This window comes from Triticum urartu, chromosome 1, assembly GCF_003073215.2.
Source record: "Triticum urartu cultivar G1812 chromosome 1, Tu2.1, whole genome shotgun sequence".
NCBI classification, from domain to species: Eukaryota; Viridiplantae; Streptophyta; class Magnoliopsida; order Poales; family Poaceae; genus Triticum; species Triticum urartu.
The window spans coordinates 238,745,447-238,766,033 of NC_053022.1; the positions used below are offsets into that span (position 1 = coordinate 238,745,447).

Here is a 20,587-nt window from a genome sequence, read left to right on the forward strand (position 1 = left end):
TACCGAGTGGTGAGCCAGCCTCCCACTCGGGGGCTTAGCTGCAGTCCAGTACTCGCCTAAGTATTTAAAAATCCTACCGAGTGGAGAGCAATCCTCCCACTCGGGGGCTTAGCTATAGTCGAGTACTCGCCTAAGTTCTCTCACTAAGAGGCTTAATGGCAGTCCAGCACTCGCCTAAGTTTGAAAATCCTACCGAGTGGGGAGCCATCCTCCCACTCGGGGCTTAGCTGCAGTCCAGTACTCGCCTAAGTTTGAAAAAATCCTACCGAGTGGGGAGCCAGCCTCCCACTCGGGGGCTTAGCTGCAGTCCAGTACTCGCCTAAGTTTGAAAAATCCTACCGAGTGGAGAGCGACCCTCCCACTCAGGGGCTTAGCTGCAGTCCAGTACTAGCCTAAGTTTGAAAAATCCTACCGAGTGGAGAGCGACCCTCCCACTCGGAGGCTTAGCTGCAGTCCAGTACTCGCCTAAGTACGAAACACATCCCAATCCGCAGGGACGACGAGGTCCAGGTCGACTGCCACCTTCTCCTTCGGAGCTTCGCCACAAATACAATGTGCGCTCCATCCCAATCCGCAAGGACGACGAGGTGCAGGTCGACTGCCACCTTCTCCTTGGGAGCTTCGCCACAAATACAACGTGCACTCCATCCCACTCCGCAAGGACGACGAGGTGCAGGTCGACTGCCACCTTCTCCTTCGGAGCTTTGCCACAAATACAACGTGCTCTCCATCCCGACCCGCAAGGACGACGAGGTGCAGGTCGACTGCTACCTTCTCCTTCGGAGCTGCGCCACAAATACAAAAAGTCGTCTCGAGTGAAGAACGAGTTCCACTCGACGGAGAATTCATGAAGATATTCAACAATAAACCAAGTTCAGATAAATCCTAAAGGTTCCAGACCGCAGATCGAAGTGCTCGGGCATTCAGCCCAAAAGAGTTTAACGGTTACAAAAACCACTTGGCATTCCGAGGCAAATTTAAGGTGGGTCATAAAAGTTTGCTCACTCCGCAGGAGGAGGACTGGCAGGCTCGACGAACTCGTCCAGGTCGACGCCGTCGGCGATCTGAGTGGCTGCAGCAATAAAAGTCTCCATAAAAGATCGGAAGTCATGCCTCTGGGTGTTGGCGACCTTGATTGCTACCAGCTTATCTTGTCGCACCTCCTTGCAGTGGACACGAACCAAAGACAGAGCCACATCAGCACCACACCGGGCAGAAGATTTCTTCCACTCCTGCACTCGACCAGAGATCTCATTAAGTCGAGTCATCAGGGACTCGAGATCATTCTGGAGCGTGGCCCCTGGCCAAAGTGCTGTGTCGATCCGTGACGTGGCGACCTTCAGTCGATCCAAGTAGTCCACAACATCGTCGATGCGGGATTCCAGTCGGAGCAGATTCATGGCAGTTTCATCTTTCACGGGAGAGTTGATGGGGTCCAAACCTGGCTCAATCCGCCCAGTCTCCTCCTTGAAGTTCTGGCAAGACTCTGCATTCACGATCCAAGGATAAGTCAATTTTCGTATGCTGAGTCGACAAAAAAAACATCAGTCGGAACAAAATGTATACCTTCAAGCTTGATGAACAACCTCTTGGCAAGGCTCCTCAGATAGCTCTCCAGATCGTCCCTCCTACGAGCGATGCCTTCCATCTTCTCATACAGGTTGAGATTGTCCTTCTTCAAGCGCGTGCACTCCTTGTTGGCTTCGTTCAGGGCAAATTTCATCTTGGCGTTCTCTTCTTACAATTGGCCGACTGAAGCCAGTTTCTGTTCAGACAGAGCGGTTCTGTCGTCAGCTTTCTTTTGAGCAGCAGCCAAATCCTGATCCTTCTTCACCAGAGCTTCGTTCAGTTTTTCTGCAAAGAAATGGTGCTTGATTCAGAAAGAGCAGAAGGGTACTCAAGCCTAAGACAAACCAGTCGACAAGCTCGTCTTACCGTTGGCGTCGTCCTTGGCCTTTTGCAGCTCTGTCTTGGCCAATTCCAAGTCAAGGTTTAGCTGGATTTGCTGTTTCTCCAAGTCAGCAAAGCGAGCTCCAAGATCACAAGATTTCTGCAATCAGGGAGGGGAAGTTATTTTAAGCGAAAAACGACAAAGACAATCAATACTAAGACTACGGTCGACTGCCCGCAGTCCACCATAGTCTCGGGGACTACACCCAGTGGGTGCACTTTGCGTGCCCCCACCGGTTCTGATCCCACTCGACCGGCCTGCCGGAGTCGAGTGCAGAGAGTAAAAAAAAGAGAAAGAAGTGGACAACAAGCCGTTCAGACCCCAGTCGACTGCCAGCAGTCGACCGCGGTCTCGGGGACTACACCTAGTGGGTGCACTTGGCGTGCCCCCACCGGTTCTGATCCCACTCGCCCAGACCGAGTGGAAGAGCGAAGCTACCAGTTTACACTCGACACGGCCAGACTAGATCGAGCGAAAGAATCAAAATACAAAGACTACAGTTGATTGCCAGCAGTCCACCGTAGTCTCGGGGACTACACCCAGTGGGTGCACTCAGCGTGCCCCCACTAGTCCAAAAATTCAATCAACACACCCAGTGGGTGTACAAATGTAAAGATTTTCGGAAAGAGAGTCTCCAGATAGCATATCCTAACAGAACAAGCGGTGACCAGCTAACCTGAACATTGCTTTGGAGAGCCGAGCTGGCGTCATAGGCGGCCTGACTGGCGTCCCGCACCATCTTCACCTTCTCCATCATAATGCCCTCCTGGCGTATGGCTTCCTTGGCAGCATTCACTTCGTCCTCTGGGACATGATGGATCGCAAAAACTGAAGGTGGGTTGGCAGGAGCTTGAGCAGTCGACGAAGAAGGCAGGGCACTCGACAATGGTACGGCGAAGGTAACAGAACCCTGATTGGCATCACCAGCGTCCTGAACGACTGGTTTCGCCATCGGCGTCGACTGTGACACCTTGCTTGCCGGAGCTTTTCTATTTTTCCTCGTCAAAAGCCTCTCAGGCTCTTCATCATCATCGGGGAGGTCAATAATGTTAGGAGCTGTTCAAAGATCAATCGCCAAAATCACATCACCCAATGGTACACATTGCAGTTGAGTCGACCAAATAAAGACAGAATGACAGAAATCATACCCAGATTGGAAGTGACTGCATCCTCCATTACCTCGTCCTCATCTCTGTAAGCTGAGGTCCCGGAAGTAGCAGCGCTGCCAATTCCAAAGTTCGTCTGGTTAAATCAAGAAAAAAATAAACAGCACGGAGCGTCGAGTGAATACAAAGGGAGACACTCACACAGAAGCGACGGGGATGTCAATCTTAATCTTCGGCAACGCCTTCCGAGGCTTCTGCTCTGCAACTTTGAGATGCTTTGACACTTTTTTGGTTGGGGTTGGTGAAGATGTCCGAGGACGCTTTGAAGACTGACCAGTCTGAGCAATCGCCTTTTCACGGGCGCTCGGTCGTTCTTGGTCAAGCTTGGATCGCCTCTCCCTGCGAGGAGGCGACTCGACTTCTTCTTCGTCGCTTGGGTCGTCGCTTTCTTCGTCCTCTTCTCCGTTAGAATGCCATTCGCCACTGTCGCTGCCGCTCGCCTCTCCTTCCAGATCTTGCTCTTGCTCTCCATTGGGCACTGAGTACATTTTGATAAGGGCCTGAAAGGAAGCAGGAAGAATAAAGTCAGTCGACGCAGTATAGACAGCTGCGCGAGTGAATTCAGATTATAATCAAAAGCTCAGAATCAGACCTTTTCTGGTTCGTGGGACTGGTCGAATGGAGGGACTCTCCTGGCTCCCCTGGGGTTGTCCTTGTTTCGGTGATGCCCGACAGCCACCCCTCCATTGTGTCATCATCGACCTCCTCCGGGTGAATCCGAGTGGTGTCGTCAAGACCCGAATACATCCACATCGGATGGTCTCGAGCTTGAAGAGGCTGGATGCGCCGCCGAAGGAAAACCTCCAAGAGATCCATACCAGTGACCCCATCACGGATAAGCTGGACCACTCGTTCGACCAGCACCCTAACTTGTGCCTTCTCCTCCGGGAGCACCTTCAAAGAGGAGGGTTTCCTCACTCGGGCCATGGTAAAAGGAGGGAGGCCAGTCGACTGCCCTGGCGTCGGCTGGTCTTTGCAGTAAAACCAGGCCGACTGCCATCCGCGGACCGAGTCGGGAAGAATCATGGCCGGAAAGGAACTTTTCCCTCTCATCTGAACACCAAGACCCCCACACATCTAAATCACTTGTGTTCTCTCGTCACTCGGATTGGCCTTTTTCACCGTCTGAGAACGACAGGTGAAAATGTGCTTGAAAAGACCCCAATGAGGCCGACAACCCAAGAAATTCTTGCACAAAGACACGAAAGCAGCGAGATACACGATTGTGTTGGGAGTGAAGTGGTGGAGTTGTGCCCCAAAGAAATTCAGAAATCCCCGAAAGAAAGGGTGAGGAGGCAAGGAAAATCCACAGTCGACGTGGGTGGCAAGGAGAATGCGCTCACCCTCCCGAGGTTGCGGCTCGGATTCCTTCCCCGAAAGCCGCGCCGATCCATGGGGGATCAGTCCTCCGTCGTCTAGGTCGTCAAGGTTTTCTTGGCGGATCGCCGAGCGGATCCAGTCGCCCTGGATCCAGCCCTTCGGCAGGCCGGCTCGTGAGGAAGATCCACCCCGACTGGTCGCCTTCCCCTTTGCCTTTGCCGTCGCCTTCTTCGCCCGCTCCAGAGCCGCCGTCTTCTCCTTCCCCATCGTCGCTGGCGAGACGCATACAAAGCGGCGGCGCTGGGGCGAGAGCGAGCGCAACGAAGAAGCCTGAAGAGGAGAAGAGGAAATGAGAACGCACTGATTCAAGAAACCTCGGTCCGACGCCTTATATGAGGTCGCTTCCGAGTGGCTGACTGGTAGGCCCGGACGATCCTGTCAAATCCCGTAACAATCGCGCGCGCGATACGTGGCGAAAAAGGTGACGCGGAGATCGAGGCGGCTCCGCCCTATCCCATCTGATTACTGCGGCCTCCCCCGTCCCGCGCGCTTCCCAAAATTCGAATCCCGCGAAATCTGCGGGCAGCAGAACAACTTGCCAGATGGAAGATCTCCTCCACACCGTCACTCGGAGCTTTTCAAGTAAAGAATCTCACTCGACAAAAAACTAAGAATGGATCAAGGCGACTGAAAAGGAAGTTGCTGTCATCACTCAGGTTCATTGATCCGAAACAAGATATGCTCATGGCATGAAAAATGAGTCAGAGAAGTTCTCAACTCCTTCCCCACTCAAACCTTGATCCATTCGGGGGCTAATGATGAAGCTATGTACCTAGGGTAGGGTCATGGACCTGTCCTAACTACCCTACCCAAAGACATCTCTAGAAGAAATCACCTTTCAATCGACTTGGAGGTGTTCCACTCGACAGACTCGAAGACACTCGACCAAGAAGCAATCACTCGACCAAGATCCAACCACTCGACGGCCAGGAGACCTAAAGTCACTCCGCATGCTAACGGTCGGTCATTAAGTAGCTTTTATGGTCATCATATCACTTTATTAGGGGCGTTACCAATAACGCCCGACCTTAATGTATTCGAAACCCTGCATAACTAAGGACCGGAGGGGTCTGGCGGACTCTATATAAGCCACTCCCCTCCTCAGTGTAAAGGGTTCGCACCCCTATAATTCATACACACATAATCCAGTCGACCGCCTCCGGGCTCCGAGACGTAGGGCTATTACTTCCTCCGAGAAGGGCCTGAACTCGTAAACCTCGTGTGCTTACAACTACTCCATAGCTAAGATCTTGCCTTTCCATACCTACCCCCTACATTACTGTCAGACTTAGAACCACGACACCTACCACTGCCCTCGACAGCGGCAGCCGAACAGGATCAGCACGGCTACCGGCCGCCTTCACTCCCCTACTGCTCCCCTACCTATCTCCTCCCCACGCGTCGCCTCCCATACGGCGTTGGCGCACCGTCCAGACCACCCCGCGCCTGCCTATCAGTCACCGGAGCCACACGCCCCCCGCCATGGTTGAACGGGATCGCGACATCGGGACTAGGTGGTGGAGCTCATGGACGTCACGCTGGCGCTTCGAGAGACTCCCTCAACCTCATCCACTCCACGTCGACCGCACCCGCCGTCCAAACCTACCTCGCCGGTCGGAGTTAACTCCGGTGTGATCCACTCCGCCACTAACCTACTCGGATCGCCTATAAAAGGCCACCCCGAGCCTCGTTCATCACCCACACACTCCACCACCAACTCAATCGACCTCCCGCACACTGCCCCGACCTCGATAGGGTCATCTTCCCCACCTCCGACCACCCGATCCGCCGCGGCATCCGAGAGCCTCTCATTGCCGTTAGGCCATCTCCTCCACCAAAACTTCATTAGTAGCCCACTAATCCACCATGTGATTGTTTCTGCGCTCCAATTCGTCAACCGGAGCCCTCTCCGGTGAAGCCCACAACCACCCGACGCCGCCGTCTGTTTGAGTTGACCTCGCCGTTGTTCTGGTGCTCGCCGGTGACCACCACCACCACCACCCACCGACGAGGCATGCCACCCCGAACATGTCCCGACCATTGCCGCAGCCTGAAATGCCGGTGACCACCACTTCCCCTCTGTACACGCGCACGTAGAGGGCGTTTGAATTTCAAACCTGACGGGTGGGGCCCACCTGTCAGTATTCTGTTCTTTTCGGTTACTAGTAAGCTTGCACGTGCAATGCACGTCTTATACGGTGAGCCAATGAGATTTCCACAAATACAAAATAAATGTATCACAAAAGTGTTCAATAGAAACACAATTCTTTGATGTCGCTCAAGTTGCATTTTCAAAGGTGAGACACAATTGTGGCCATGTTGTTGCATACAGACCACAATATATATTACTCCATCCATTAGGTCTTCTCATTGGTTGTTAATAAGGAAGATGATGTTTTTTATGACTGAAAAAAGCCTCACATAAACATATCAATGGCAGTGAGCCAATATTCTAAAGCAAAATCTCAACACCAAAAATTCTTACTAAGGCACAAAATGTTCGTTACAACTGCTAGTTCCAATAAAAAAATAACTACCTTTAAAATGTATTGAAATCGACTAAAGCTTCTTCATTAAAGAAATAAATGATAACGGAAATATCATTAATCCAGGTCATCTTGAACCGAATATTGCCTAGCCCACGGTTTGTCAGTGTATACAAAGATATGCTTGAGTAATGATCCAAGAGCAAGAGCATTGGGGACAGCAGAGCCACCCATCAACAACTGTGTTCGCTTAAATTTCCTTGTCAATGGATCATCAGACTATGTTCTACTTAACTTTCCTGGCTCAAGCTCGGTGCAGAACTTTGCATGGAGCTCCTTATTACTTAAGAAATGAATATCACATGGAAATTTAAGCTTAACCAGTCGCGTCAAGAAATGTCTCGGCTCACTCAGTTTTTAACCACTTGGTTCTGCCCTGGTTGGAGCTATATTAGTTTTAATGGGATATATACCTGTATTGTCCACCAAACCAACCAAACAAAATCATGCCTTCTAAAAGCTGATGGGGATCTCCCGTTCAACTTCATCCAAGCAACCCCCCGCAAAAAAACTTCATCCAAGCAATCAAATGGTACATAAAGATATGGTAGTCGTCCAGTGAACTTGCATTAAAAGTGAGGGTTCGCCCAAAAATCCTCTGTTTGTTTTCTAAAAGGGCTAGTGCCATTGTTTTTCCTGTGAAGACCTTGTATCATCAGATGGCATATGAAATACTGAATTGTAAGGTTATAATTTTTTTAAAGGTTCCAGGCTTCCAGCAATGTACATAATAGGAAAACGAACTCGTGGGTACCAAGTCTTTTGGATGCAGTGACATAGCCTGAATAGATTTCTTATCGTGCGTAACAGTAGACATAGTCATTGGAGAAACAAACAGCTATAATGGAAACAGAATCGCATAGATGATGGAAACCATTTTGTGAACATTGCCAAGTTAGATAGTTAATATCCCAGAAGTTGATGGTTGTAGCATGTGTGCTTGACAATTTGTGGATCCTGAGGAAGGAAAAACAATATAATTAATAGTAGGTATTGAAATGCACAAGAAAATACTAACTCAAGAATGGTCATATCATGATTTCCCTACACACTCTCTTGGCGCATATATATGGAACTCTTAATCCCAACTTACTAAAGAAACTGCAGGTTCTTATCTAATCAAAATCCATCATACTACCAGAACAGAAAAATGAGGAAAAACAATTCTTGGAGAACCTCACATGGACCATCCAACACGTCCAAATTTCACGGAAAATAGGCAGATCATCAATAAGTTCTCACAACATTGCTCATCAGGCTCTAAACTCTGAACTTGAGTGTGTCCTCTGCTGTAATTGTTCAGCTCATAGAGATAGCCTTGTAGGGTCATAAAAAGGGCCAGGGATGCAAATGTTGCAGGCTATGTAATTCACTCTGTAATTGATAGCCCTTGTGTCGTCATACATTTTTCTTTCCCCTTTTCTCTTAATTGACTGGACCATTATAAAAAGAGGGGCTAGTCAATTAACCTAAAAAAGTGACATATGTTGGGTAAAAGTTACTACCCTTGAAGAAACCAATAGTAACAACATTCGACCCAAACATTTAGTTGCTTCACTTTTAACTTGTCTCGCGATGACAGGTGGGCTGGTCGTGTATGTAATGGGTCTTCATATAATTGCAGTTTGTCGTTTAATTTGGTCTGGCTGTTGAGGCATGGATAAAAACAATAACTGAATAATTATACACGTCATGTTGTATTCTGATATGCTTATGAGCTAACACCTGTACCTCTCACATACATCCAACTATGGGTCATCATCAGGTTCATGTTCCTGCAAAGGATAGGAAATCAATGAGAAATTTAATCCAAACAAGGAGAAGATCAACAAAAGCTACAGAAAATAAAAACAGCTAGGTGCCTTGTCAAGATCCTTAATCAAAAGCAAAGTATATTAGTTCAATAAACGGCAATATGAAAAGCATACTGATTAGGAAGCATTAATTAAGCTCACATATGATTTCTCCTTCGGTCCTTCCTGACTCCTTTATCTTTTCATACTCTCCTCCTCTTTGGCACATGTATCTTGCAAAAAGATTCATCATGGAAATTTATGTACAAGACATTAATTCGGTACAAGCAGATTAGTTTTGGAATCCACACCATACACAAATTAAAATCTATTTCTGCTATATAACTTACAATCTACGTCTGACAAATTATCAACAAACTAAAATGACTTTAACCTGCAGCATCCCACGTGCATCCACGCTGCAGCGCCTTCCTCTAAGCCTCTGCTGCTGCATGAGATGAAAAAGAGTTACTTAGAGGGTCGTACACACACCAGAAATCCTGAAAGCAAAAACATCTTTCCATCCAGCAATCCTTTCAAGGGAACAGGAGAAGCACATCATCGGATGCAGTCGATTCATACATACAATTTCTGAATTAATGTGAAGTTGTGAACACACAGCAGAATGTTACTGAAATGTTCAATTTCATAGAAACATGTTAACCAAAAGGGAGGCGTCCGATCAGGGTGCCAATCCAAAAGTTGGGAAAGGCGTCGGCGACCTCCGGCCGGGAACGGCCGGGCTGTGGCTCGGCGATGCGGTGGCGCTGCCCTCGTGCAGTAGTGTGGCGGCGGGGTTGCCGCTCGGTGATGCGACTGCAGGGCGCTCGCGCGGCACTGCCCTGTGCGTGCCACGCTTGCGGCCGAGCTCCGCCTCCGGCGCCGCCCAGCCTCTCTTCTCCCGCCCTCAGCCGCACCACCTACTCGTCCACCATGGCCTTACAGCCGCCGCTGCTATGTGCTGCACATGCGCTGATGTCCGGCTGTTCGCCAATGCGCCGCTTCTCCCCGCCGTTGTCGCATCGCGTGCGCCTCCCTTAACACCTCTCGATGGCGAAGACAAAATCTGGTGAGGAGGGAGAGAAGGCTGACGCCACAAGCCGGAGGTGCAGCGCTCCGTTGAGGGTGAGGGGATTCGATTGGATCTGCTTCCTTTTTTCATGTGTGATTGTTGGGGCCGCGGCTGCGGATCGTACCGAGATGGCAGAGTTTTTGTCCGCTCTCTCAAATCGCTAAACGCACTTTTGGCTGACGATTAGTGTATATGGACGGCTAGATATAATCAAATGATTCAGATCGTGAGGCTATAATTGATTGAGAGTGTTATGTGTAAATTAGGCTGGGTACGTTTAGAGATGAATATGTTTGCTTATTTAATAGTAGTAGAGATAGAGATTGTCGAAAGCGTCTTTTGCCTCTTTATGCTTTCTTCTCTGGGAAGCGTATTTCTATCTGAGGCGCTTTCAGTTATTACCACAGGGACCCGCTCGCAGTTATTTTGTTACAAAGAGGTCCCTGGTTTTAAATCCTTAATAACTTTTAAACCACAGATCAGTTTCAGTTGATTCTTTTTTTTGAAATTCTTGTTTTTCACTCTAGTTTATTTTAGTATTTATTTAAAAATAGTTTGAGACAACTTTTTGTGCTGTTGCAAAAAAGTTGAAGTTGGACTTTTATTTTCAGAAAACAAAGAGGGGGACTATACCGGAAGTTTTGAAGAACCTCTTGCTGATTACTTTGGTCAAGGCAAGCATTATTGGACTTGGGTTATAATGAATTGCCTGCATGGTTGCATCGGAGTAGTTTTGCACCGTATAGTAGTAATAGTAGAAGCATGCACCAGTCACGTCAATTTGAGCACTATTGCATGAGCCCTGTTGCATGTCATGTGAGCATTATTGCATTCATCATATTTCCTTTTGCTAACGTATGAATGTGGTAAGAATCCAGGAGTGTATCTCCTGCCTTGGACGTGCCGATGGGCACGGGCTGTGCTATGACACGACAGTGTCATTGTGGCATGAGAGATATGCCAGTCTTAATAACAACACCTCCTGAGTCGACCTAGAGTCGAGTCTTGTTCCATTAAGCCTAACTACACACCATGTTGCCACTTGTCTTCCTGCAAGGGGAGTGCGATTTAGTAAGTTGTTAACCCCGTTCTGTGTACACACCACTTAGAGAGGTCACGATGAGGGTTCCACGGCCATGGACTAATGTCAGTCATTGGGTCAAGGCGCATGGGTGTATCCGGTTGGGACAAGAGGGGGGCACCCCTTGTAATCCGTGCGTATTAATAGTGATCCCATGCTATTCGAGATGATGGTCTCCCGGACTTAGAGTTTTTCTTGAAAGATGCTTTGGGTGATTCCTCGCATCTGGAAAGTTATTCGGGTGTGTGCTGGTCAAGTGTGTTTCCAACCCAAAAACTCTAATGGAAATTAGTCAAGGTCTAAACATTGGCTATAGAAATTCCATACATGTGGGTAAAGAGTACACCCTCTGCAGAGTTACATCTATTCGAATAGCCGTGTCCACGGTCATGAGCACAGTTGGGAAGGGTCAAGTATTGGACCCGGTGTCAGTCTTTGGAGGAAAATAATTAAATTAAGCTTGATTCATCTTGCAGGATAACTATGGTCACCACCGAGGCTGTCATGAATATTATTGTTGTGGTGGACTAACCTGTTTCTATTATTCAACTGTACTGAGTGTCACTTGGGATGTCTAGACTACCTGGATACTCATTTTTATTTTCAAGACCTCTCGTGGCGTCGCTTGAATTCTCGGGAGGTCCTGTCTCGCCTGATTCTCTTTTAGACACCCATTTGGCATTTCTTTTAAAGACCTCACGAGGCGTCGCTTTCAGACACCCGTCTGGCATTTCTTGTCAAAGACCTTACAAGGTGTCGCTTTCAGACACCTGTTTGTCGTTTTTCTTGGAATTTCTCGGGCGGTCTAACGCCCAATGTTCCACTTTAAATTTCTTGGTTGTCACTACTGTTATTTGATTATTTATCCACACCAGGTTGACATTATCGTGCCATGATCTAATTCCAGTCAGCATGTGCATTTAGCATAGCCCATCATGAGCATTTGCATTCGTTATACCTTTTGTTCATAATGTTTGCGAGTACATTCCAACGTACTCACAGGCTTGTCCCTGGCTATTGTCTTGGCTAGACCCGGATGAGGATGAGCTTGCAGAGGAGGACTGCGCTAGCGAGCCCAACACGTAGAGTGTAACACCCACGATGCGGCTATATCTCCCATGTGTTGGAGCACGACTTAGAGGCATAACCGCATTGTAGGCAATGTCGCAAGAGGGGTAATCTTTACACATCCCATGTACTGAATAACAAAGAGGTACAGAGTTGGCTTACAATCGCCACTTCACACAATACATAAATATAGCATTGCAATCATCCAGATACAAACAAGGTCCAACTACGGAACCAAAATAAAGACAACCCCAAATGCATAAGATCCCCGATCGCCCCAACTGGGCTCCACTACTGATCGTCTGGAAAGGAAACGTAGTATCGTCCTGAGTCCTCATCGAACTCCCACTTGAGCTCAGTCGTATCTCCTGGAATGGTATCATCGGCACCTGCATCTGGTTTTGGAAGTAATCTGTGAGTCACGGGGACTCAGCAATCTCACACCCTCGCGATCAAGACTATTTAAGCTTATGGGTAGGTAAAAGGTATGAGGTGGAGCTGCATCAAGCACTAGCATATATGGTGGATAACATACGCAAATGAGAGCAACAAGAGAAGGCAAAGCACGTTCGAGAATAAACTCAGGTTGGACCAACACTTAGAGAAGCACTGGCCCGGGGGGGGGGGGTTAAAAATAAAGATGACCCTTGAGTCCGCGAAACCCAAGGGAAAAAGGCTAGGTGGCAAATGGTAAAACCAAGGTTGAGCCTTGTTGGAGGAGTTTTATTCAAGGCGAACTGTCAAGGGGTTCCCATTATAACCCAACCGTGTAAGGAACGCAAAATCAAGGAACATAACACCGGTATGACGGAAACTAGGGCGGCAAGAGTGGAACAAAACACCAGGCATAAGGCCGAGCCTTCCACCCTTTACCAAGTACATAGGTGCATTAAAATAAGCAAGATATAATAATGATATCCCAACAATAAACATGATCCAACAAGGAACAAACTCCAATCTTCACCTACAACTAGCAACGCTATAAGAGGGGCTGAGCAAAGCGGTAACATAGCCAAACAACAGTTTGCTAGGACAAGGTGGGTTAGAGGTTTGACATGGCAATATGGGAGGCATGATAAAGCATGTGGTAGGTATCATAGAATAGGCATAGCAATAGAGCGAGCAACTAGCAAGCAAAGATAGAAGTGATTTCGAGGGTATGGTCATCTTGCCTGCAAAGTTCTCCGAGTTGACGTAAGCTTGATCCTCGTAAGCGTACTCAACGGGCTCCTCGATCACATACTCGTCTCCTGGCTCTACCAAAAGCAAGAACACAAGCAAAGGGAACCACGATCAACCGCGGTGCAATGCGTAAGCAACATGATGCAAAACTTGGCATGATATGCGGGATGTGATATGCAATGCATATGCGTGCTCCGGAAGGAAAAGGTTGAACCAGGCCTCAACTTGGCAAACCAAGAGCGCCGCTGGAAAGATGAGTTGATTTCGGTCGAAATCGATATAAAGATCACCGGAATCGGATGCACGGTTTGCAAATGGCAAGCAAAACAATAATGGCACAAATCTGCGATTAACAGCACAATGCCATCTAAAATGCATCAAGAAACTAAGCTACTGCTCTCTAACATAGCAACAAAGCACGTTGCAGTGATCCACTCAAGATGCTTGACAAAACATGAACACTGAGCTACGGCTAAATCACAAAATAGCAGGTTCAAACAAGCATGGCAAAAGTGCAAAAGATATCAGGTTCACAGACTTAGTGAAAATAACAACATGTCAGGATTTAACATCAGGAAGCAATGTTTAGAGCAAGATAAAAACATGCTACAGGAACATATCATGGAAAATCAAGGCATGGCATGAAGTTACTCAAAGCATATAACAAAAGTCCTTTACTGATCATAAGCCAAAAGGGAACAGAAAATACAATGGCACCCATGTAAACATAGCAAGTTTCGTTAACAGATTCAGACTTAGGAGAAAAACTGGACATGGCAAAAACAAAGCTACGTAGGCATGTTTGCGAGCTCGATGCACTCACCACAAGGCATTGCATGACAAACTAAGCATACACCCAGCAAGAAGACACGATCAATAAGCCAACCATGGCAAGACCAAACTCATATCATGCATGGATCAACTACAACAACCTCAGCAAAATTGCTTAACACGTAAACATTCTGCCAGGAACATTTTATAGCAAAAGTAGAGCAAGATTGAGTCATGCTAGGGTACTCCATAATTGCAAACAAAGACATGGATGGATAGAGCATAACAATATCTCAAAATCATCCTTACTGAACATGCTCAAAAGAGGCATGGATCACTCTGTAGCAACAAGAATACATGGCATAAAAATAACATCAGGGAAAAGACTTAGAAGTATTCTAAGTCCCTAAAATCAGCAACATCATGAGAGCTACTTTGCATGCTTGTGCTAGTCACCACTAATTAACACCACTGATTAGGGGGCCCGACCCGGGCTCGGGCGGGCCGGCGGCGATGTGGGCGCGGGCTGCCCACGTGGCGGCTGCGGATTGGACAGGGGAGCGGGGCGGACGTGTCCGGCGGTGGATGAGGAGTTGTCCGACGGCGCGAGGGAAAATGCTAGGGTTTGGACTGCGGGAATTTTCGGAGGGGAGCACCTATTTATAGATTCTGGGAGTTAGGAGAGTCCAAATGAGGTGCGGTTTTCGGCCACACGATCGTGATCGAACGACCAAGAGGATGGAGGGGGTTTAGGTGAGTTTTGGGCCACTTTGGAGAGGTGTTGGTCTGCAACACACACGAGGCTTTTACGTTTCCTCGGTTAACCGTTGGAGTATCAAACGAAGTCCAAATGGCACGAAACTTGACAGGTGGTCTACCGGTAGTATACCAAGGCCGCTTGGCAAGTATCGGTCTAATACAAGAACGTTTAACACCTGCACACGAAAAGAGGCAAAAGGGGGACGCCGGAGGACATAGGAGTGCCGGAATGCAAAACAGACAATTGGGAGAAATGCTCGGATGCATTAGACGAACACGTATGCAAATGTGATGCACATGATGACATGATATGAGATGATGTCATGGAAAAAAAAGCAAAACGAAGACAAAACCCAACCACAAGGGAATATCATAACTTAGTGCTGAAAATGGCAAGAGTTGGAAAACAAATATGGCAAGTTACATACGGGGCGTTACATAGAGGTGTTCCCAGTCAGTCACCTGTGGATTTGGAGTCTACCACTTGTATCATCCACTAGTGCTCCCGCTACACAAAGAAAATAGTCAAGTCTCACCCTGACGCTTGGTTTACTTTATTGTGTCGGTGCTATATCACCGTCACCCAATGTCATACTCCGCCGCCACCTGTGTTACAAGTTTGTAACAGACTGTAGAGCACTCTGGCTCAACCCGATGTAATATTATGTTTGTATTGGTTATCTATATCAAGGAAGTCCACCAACAGTCCTGATCTTGGGGCCGGTGAGACTTTGGGCTATTCTATGATTTATTACGGAAGTGAGATTGACAGTAGTGGAGAACAACTTCTTAAGAATGGTATATATGGTTTAGTATGTATACAAAATTGTTGAAGATATAATGCAAATGCTACATAATTTATCTCATCAACGTCGTTTTCGTAGTGATTGATGCACTGCATTGGCAATAAAGACAGTTAGTCCACAACAAAGGATTAATATGAGCAGTATACATGAACAAAGAAATAAATATAAGATGTATTATTTTTGGCAATCAACAATCAAGTGAGCAAAGAAATACCGACAAGATATATATTTACCAGCTAGGAAAGAAAGAGCACAAAAAAATCATGCATTAAAAAGGGCAGCCTGGTGCATGTAGCTCCCGCTTGCGCAGGGTCCGGAGAAGGGTCCGACCACTTTGGGTCTATAGTACGCAGCTTTTTCCTACATTTATGCAAGGGGTTGTTTCCAGGACTCAAACCCGTGACCTCATGGTCACAAACATGCAGTGATTTGAAAATTTTATGGGTCAAATGGGCAGCAAGATCGCATACATATCCACCAAATAGATCACTACTATATGATAAAAACAAAACACATATGCATTGATCCAACCACATAAAAATGGAGTATTTTCTTAGTTATCAAACAATAGCAACAACATCATAGGCACCAAAAACCATAGTTAAAAGGATCAACAGTTAATAGGTTGCAGTAGTTATAGAAATTTGTTTATTATCATCAATAACCAGGGCAAGAAATGGAGAGAAATTGCAGATTTAGCTAGATTTCTGTTATATACACAAACTACACTATGTAGATTTAGATAATCAAGAACATATAATGATCACACACCATGAAGAGAACAATTTATATAATCTACCACTGATATATTTATTCCTTGAGTTATAATAATACGATCGATTGATACATAGGACAATGAACACCTCTACATTTCTCAGTTGCTAAATCAAAAACACCGCTGATATACATACATTGGTACATAGGACAATCACTAATTAACACCACTGATATACAAAAAACACATTTCTTAGCTGATGCAGCTACACATACTTCTCAGTAATTAACTAAACCAAAACCCATCTGAATGAGTAATTATCTAAACCAAAACACATTTGTTTTCAGTTAAGAAAAATCATTAGCCACCTGGAGTTAAACATCACACAAAACATTGGATCAAAGAAACAATAGACCATAAGGTGGGAGATGCTGAAGCTGCTGAAACTCTTTCTTTCTCGAACATGTACCCAAATATATGCCCTTCCTACTACTGTGGTGTGGTAGTGTCAGCAGAAACACTAGATTCAGTTCTGATCATCATATTCAGAGCACATATGAACGAATGCAATTAAGTAGAGCATCTGCTGACAAGAATAGCATATCATATCAACAACACTTCATCCAAAATAGTAGTTTGTGTAATAATATTTATACTGCTAGCTCTGACTGATTGGAACTTCTAAGATCAGTATGATAAATAGGGGCGTTTGAGGAAAATAAATAAAAAAGATAGAACTGACAATTCTGAAAACAAGTCTTGTTCATTGGTCGCTTGTCAAAGAAACCCACCCATCTAGTAGTCTAATATGTGTACTATATTCTCAATAAATTATAGGGTTCAAAGACACCCTCATTTTGATACAAACACTACTCGATGTGCTAGTGAAGCAAAGAATCCATCGTGTCAAATAGTTCAAAGCAAAGCTTAAACAGGAAAAAAAGGTTGAAGCTTTTGGTGCATGCACAGTGCCGTGTTCAATCAGCCCATGCCCCTAATTCCTCTAAAAAGAATGGGAAGCACACACTAAACAGATAGTTGAGCATGTAGCAAACATCAAATAATCAAGAACCATGGAGCAATGTCCCTGGGAACACATGGCTGCCCTAATTCGCATGAGAAAACACACAACCCGAAGCACAACAACTTTTGCATCATCAACGGGGGTGAAAAATCATCCTATATCACCAATTTCCTCAAATCAAGAACCCTAACCCTAGGAACTTCGGAGAATAAAGGGGAACCAAGAAGAGTAGGAAGGATTTATTGATCTACCTTCGCGGAAGAGTTACGCCGGTGATGCGTTGTTCCAGTCGCTATAGCTCACGTCGCGGCTACTCTAGGTCGCCGCCGAGCTTGCGCCGCTGCAACTGGATGCGATGGCGCCGGTTGGGCAGGGAGAGGGGGGAGTGTTCGCACACGAACACATCATCGTCTACCTCCAACATCAAGGGTGATGCACCGCAACTCACATTGAAGGAGACCCGTCCGTAAGCGCGATACGCAAGCAATCCGGCGGGCACTTTTGAGCACCCGAAACCCCACGCGCCGGGAGGGACCCCATCTGGATGCGGCGGCTATGGGCTGCCCTAGGTCGACCTGATCGCCCTAGGGCCCTGAGGTTCACTTCCCTGCAATGAAGAAGTACATACGAAGAATGAGGAAGAAGAGCAAGGGAGAGAGATAAAAGTAAAGGAAAAAGTGGTAGATGATTGTTCGATTGTGTGTTGTTGTTCAATCGGCCTTCACCTCTTGTCTATATAAGAGGCGAATGAACTTTCAATATAAAAAATCCATCCAAATCATCAAAATCTAGCCAAATCCGGACCTCTCATGACCTCCAGCCCGGATGTCGGGCTCTAGGCCCGGATGATCCGGCCAAGCCCAGATTTATGACAACGACACATTGAATGGGCTTTAACTTTTGCATATGATCTCGGATTATGACTGTTTTTATATTAAAATCAACTGCTTCAATGAGGCGCACAACTTTCATGTTGAACACTTTTTGATCTGAGGCCATCTTGAGAGTGTTTCGGGCTGTTTTCTTTAGTTTGTAGCAGAAAAATCGTTCGGACATCCGGACTCTTGCCCAGATTGTCCGGCCTCCACCCGGATCATCTGGGAGTAGACCCAGATCATCTGGCTTCATCGTAAACCTTCTATTTTATGGGTCATTCGTGCGGTCTCCGGCCGGATGATCTGGACCCCGTCCCGGATGATCCGGCCAAAGACTGTTGCAGCGCACGGTTTTGGCTGTAACTTTTGCATACGACCTCAGACTAAGACACTTTTCATATAAAAAATTGTCTGCTTTGACGAGATGAAGAACTTTTCTGCTGAAACTTTTTTCATCCAAGGCCATCTTAAATGGGTTTTATGCTTGCCACAATCTGGTGTGAACACATGCGCCCCTGTTTATCGGTAAAGCTTGCACACCGAAAAATAACTTGCAAGTCATTTGTCTAAGGACGATGTCAACACTCCATCGTCCATTTATATGTGCTTAGGGCGATAATTATATATCGGCTATGTCTTTGCTTAGGGCGATAGTTATACATCGACCACTTTGATTAGCAACAAAATACAACTAATCAAATGTATGGTGATGAGGTAAAACCCTTGCATGATGTAAGAAGTTATATTGCGTCCATAGATCAATTTTTTTTTTGAAACCTGAACCATAGAACAAGTTAGTTTACAACTGGGAAATCATCCAATTCTAGTTCTAGGCAATGTAGTCATCAAATTATAAGTGTTGTACTATCCAACTTTCAATTTGTTTTGCCTTGGATTGCTTAGCTCTTAGTTTGACTTCCTGAAGGCATTCCTTGAGATAGAAGATCCAAGAGTTGAGGTGTGGCGGTGCAGATCTGAAGATTTTGTCATTTCAAACCATCCAACACTACAAAAAAATACACTTCTGTGATGATACATCTTTGTCACAGTAGGTCACGTTTTCTATCATGCATGTACATCCATGAAGATTTTATGACAGAATCAAGATAGTCATACCTGTGCTGTCGTAGAAGTGTTCCATGACAATACCAAAATTATCATCACGGAAGTGTCCACTTCCATGACGATAAATGGCGCATCATAGAAGTGTTTTCGTCAAGGGTAACTGACACGTGGCATCCACTGTAAGGGTCGCCGTTAAGCTATCGGGTTCTGGTTTGGATCTGATAACCCGTTAACAGCCCCGACCAATGGGGATTTTCCACGTGTCAAATTCTCATTCGCTGGAGGATCCACGTGTCGGCTTAGGGTTGGGACAGATGTCATCCACTCATTGGACAGGAGGCGCCTATGATACGTTGACACGTGGCATGGCCCAACAGAGGCCTATTCCAGTGAAAAGGCCGGCCCATTTGACTTAGTCAAAAGGTAGCGGGCCGGCCCACGGAAAGCCTGTTAACGGCATGTTCACATATAGCCCATTTACAGCCCGCTAACTCACGACCCATTATGGCCTATCCGAATTAGGCCCAGTGGCGTCATCTGGGCCATCCAATATGATTCCAGCCCATTGTAACTTCCAGCCCATGTATGGCCCATGATGTCTTTCGGCCCATATGAAGCCCTTTGTAACTCTTAGCCCATTAACGGCCCGTGGTGAAACTGGCCCATAATGAATAGTGTATCGCTTTATACCCATTAACGGCCCATTATTCCATTGGGTCGTTTCCAGCCCGTGTTATCTTTCGGCCTTCTCAGGGCCCATTATTCTTGGGCTGATTTGCAGTATTCGATTACTTATGGTCTGTTACTGTCCTGTTCCGGTTGTGGGCCAAATTCAGCCTGTGGTTAAAGTTGGCCCGTTTGTGGCCCGTTAATCCGTTGGGTCGTTTTCATAGCGTCATCAAATATGGTCGATTAGCGACGACCCATTATTGTTGGCCCATGAACGGACGATTCGAACTCTAGCCCGTTCACGACCCATAATGCGGTCCGTTATTGGCTCATGTTTGGCCAATCGATCATATGGCCCATAGAAGTCCCATTGATTCTACGACCCGTAGAAGGCCCATTGTTTCTATGGTCCGTAGGAGGCCCATGGTCACTACAATAGAATGTAGCCCATGGTTATTGTGGCCTAGTTTTAAAAAATAGGTTATTGCAGCCACTAGCAAACCACAGAAAAAGAACTGCACTGACTACAAGCAAACAAATAAACAAGACAACAAGGAAATAGATAAGCAAGAAACTTAAGCTAGGCCATCACGGCTATTACACATATTACATCCATTGGGCATCAAAGTTCGCCACCAGTGCAAATATGGGGAACAAAGCAGCA

At 46.5% G+C, this 20,587-nt stretch overlaps 1 long non-coding RNA gene across 1 annotated transcript; it reads right to left on the reverse strand.

The window, feature by feature from the left end:
• Positions 1–7,715: 7,715 nt before the first annotated feature.
• LOC125555432 lies at positions 7,716–10,041 on the reverse strand. The gene is made up of 4 exons (XR_007304701.1): positions 9,231–10,041; positions 8,999–9,069; positions 8,775–8,818; positions 7,716–8,000 (listed from the first exon to the last, which is right to left on the reverse strand). It is a non-coding gene; the product is annotated as an uncharacterized LOC125555432 (long non-coding RNA).
• Positions 10,042–20,587: the final 10,546 nt, after the last annotated feature.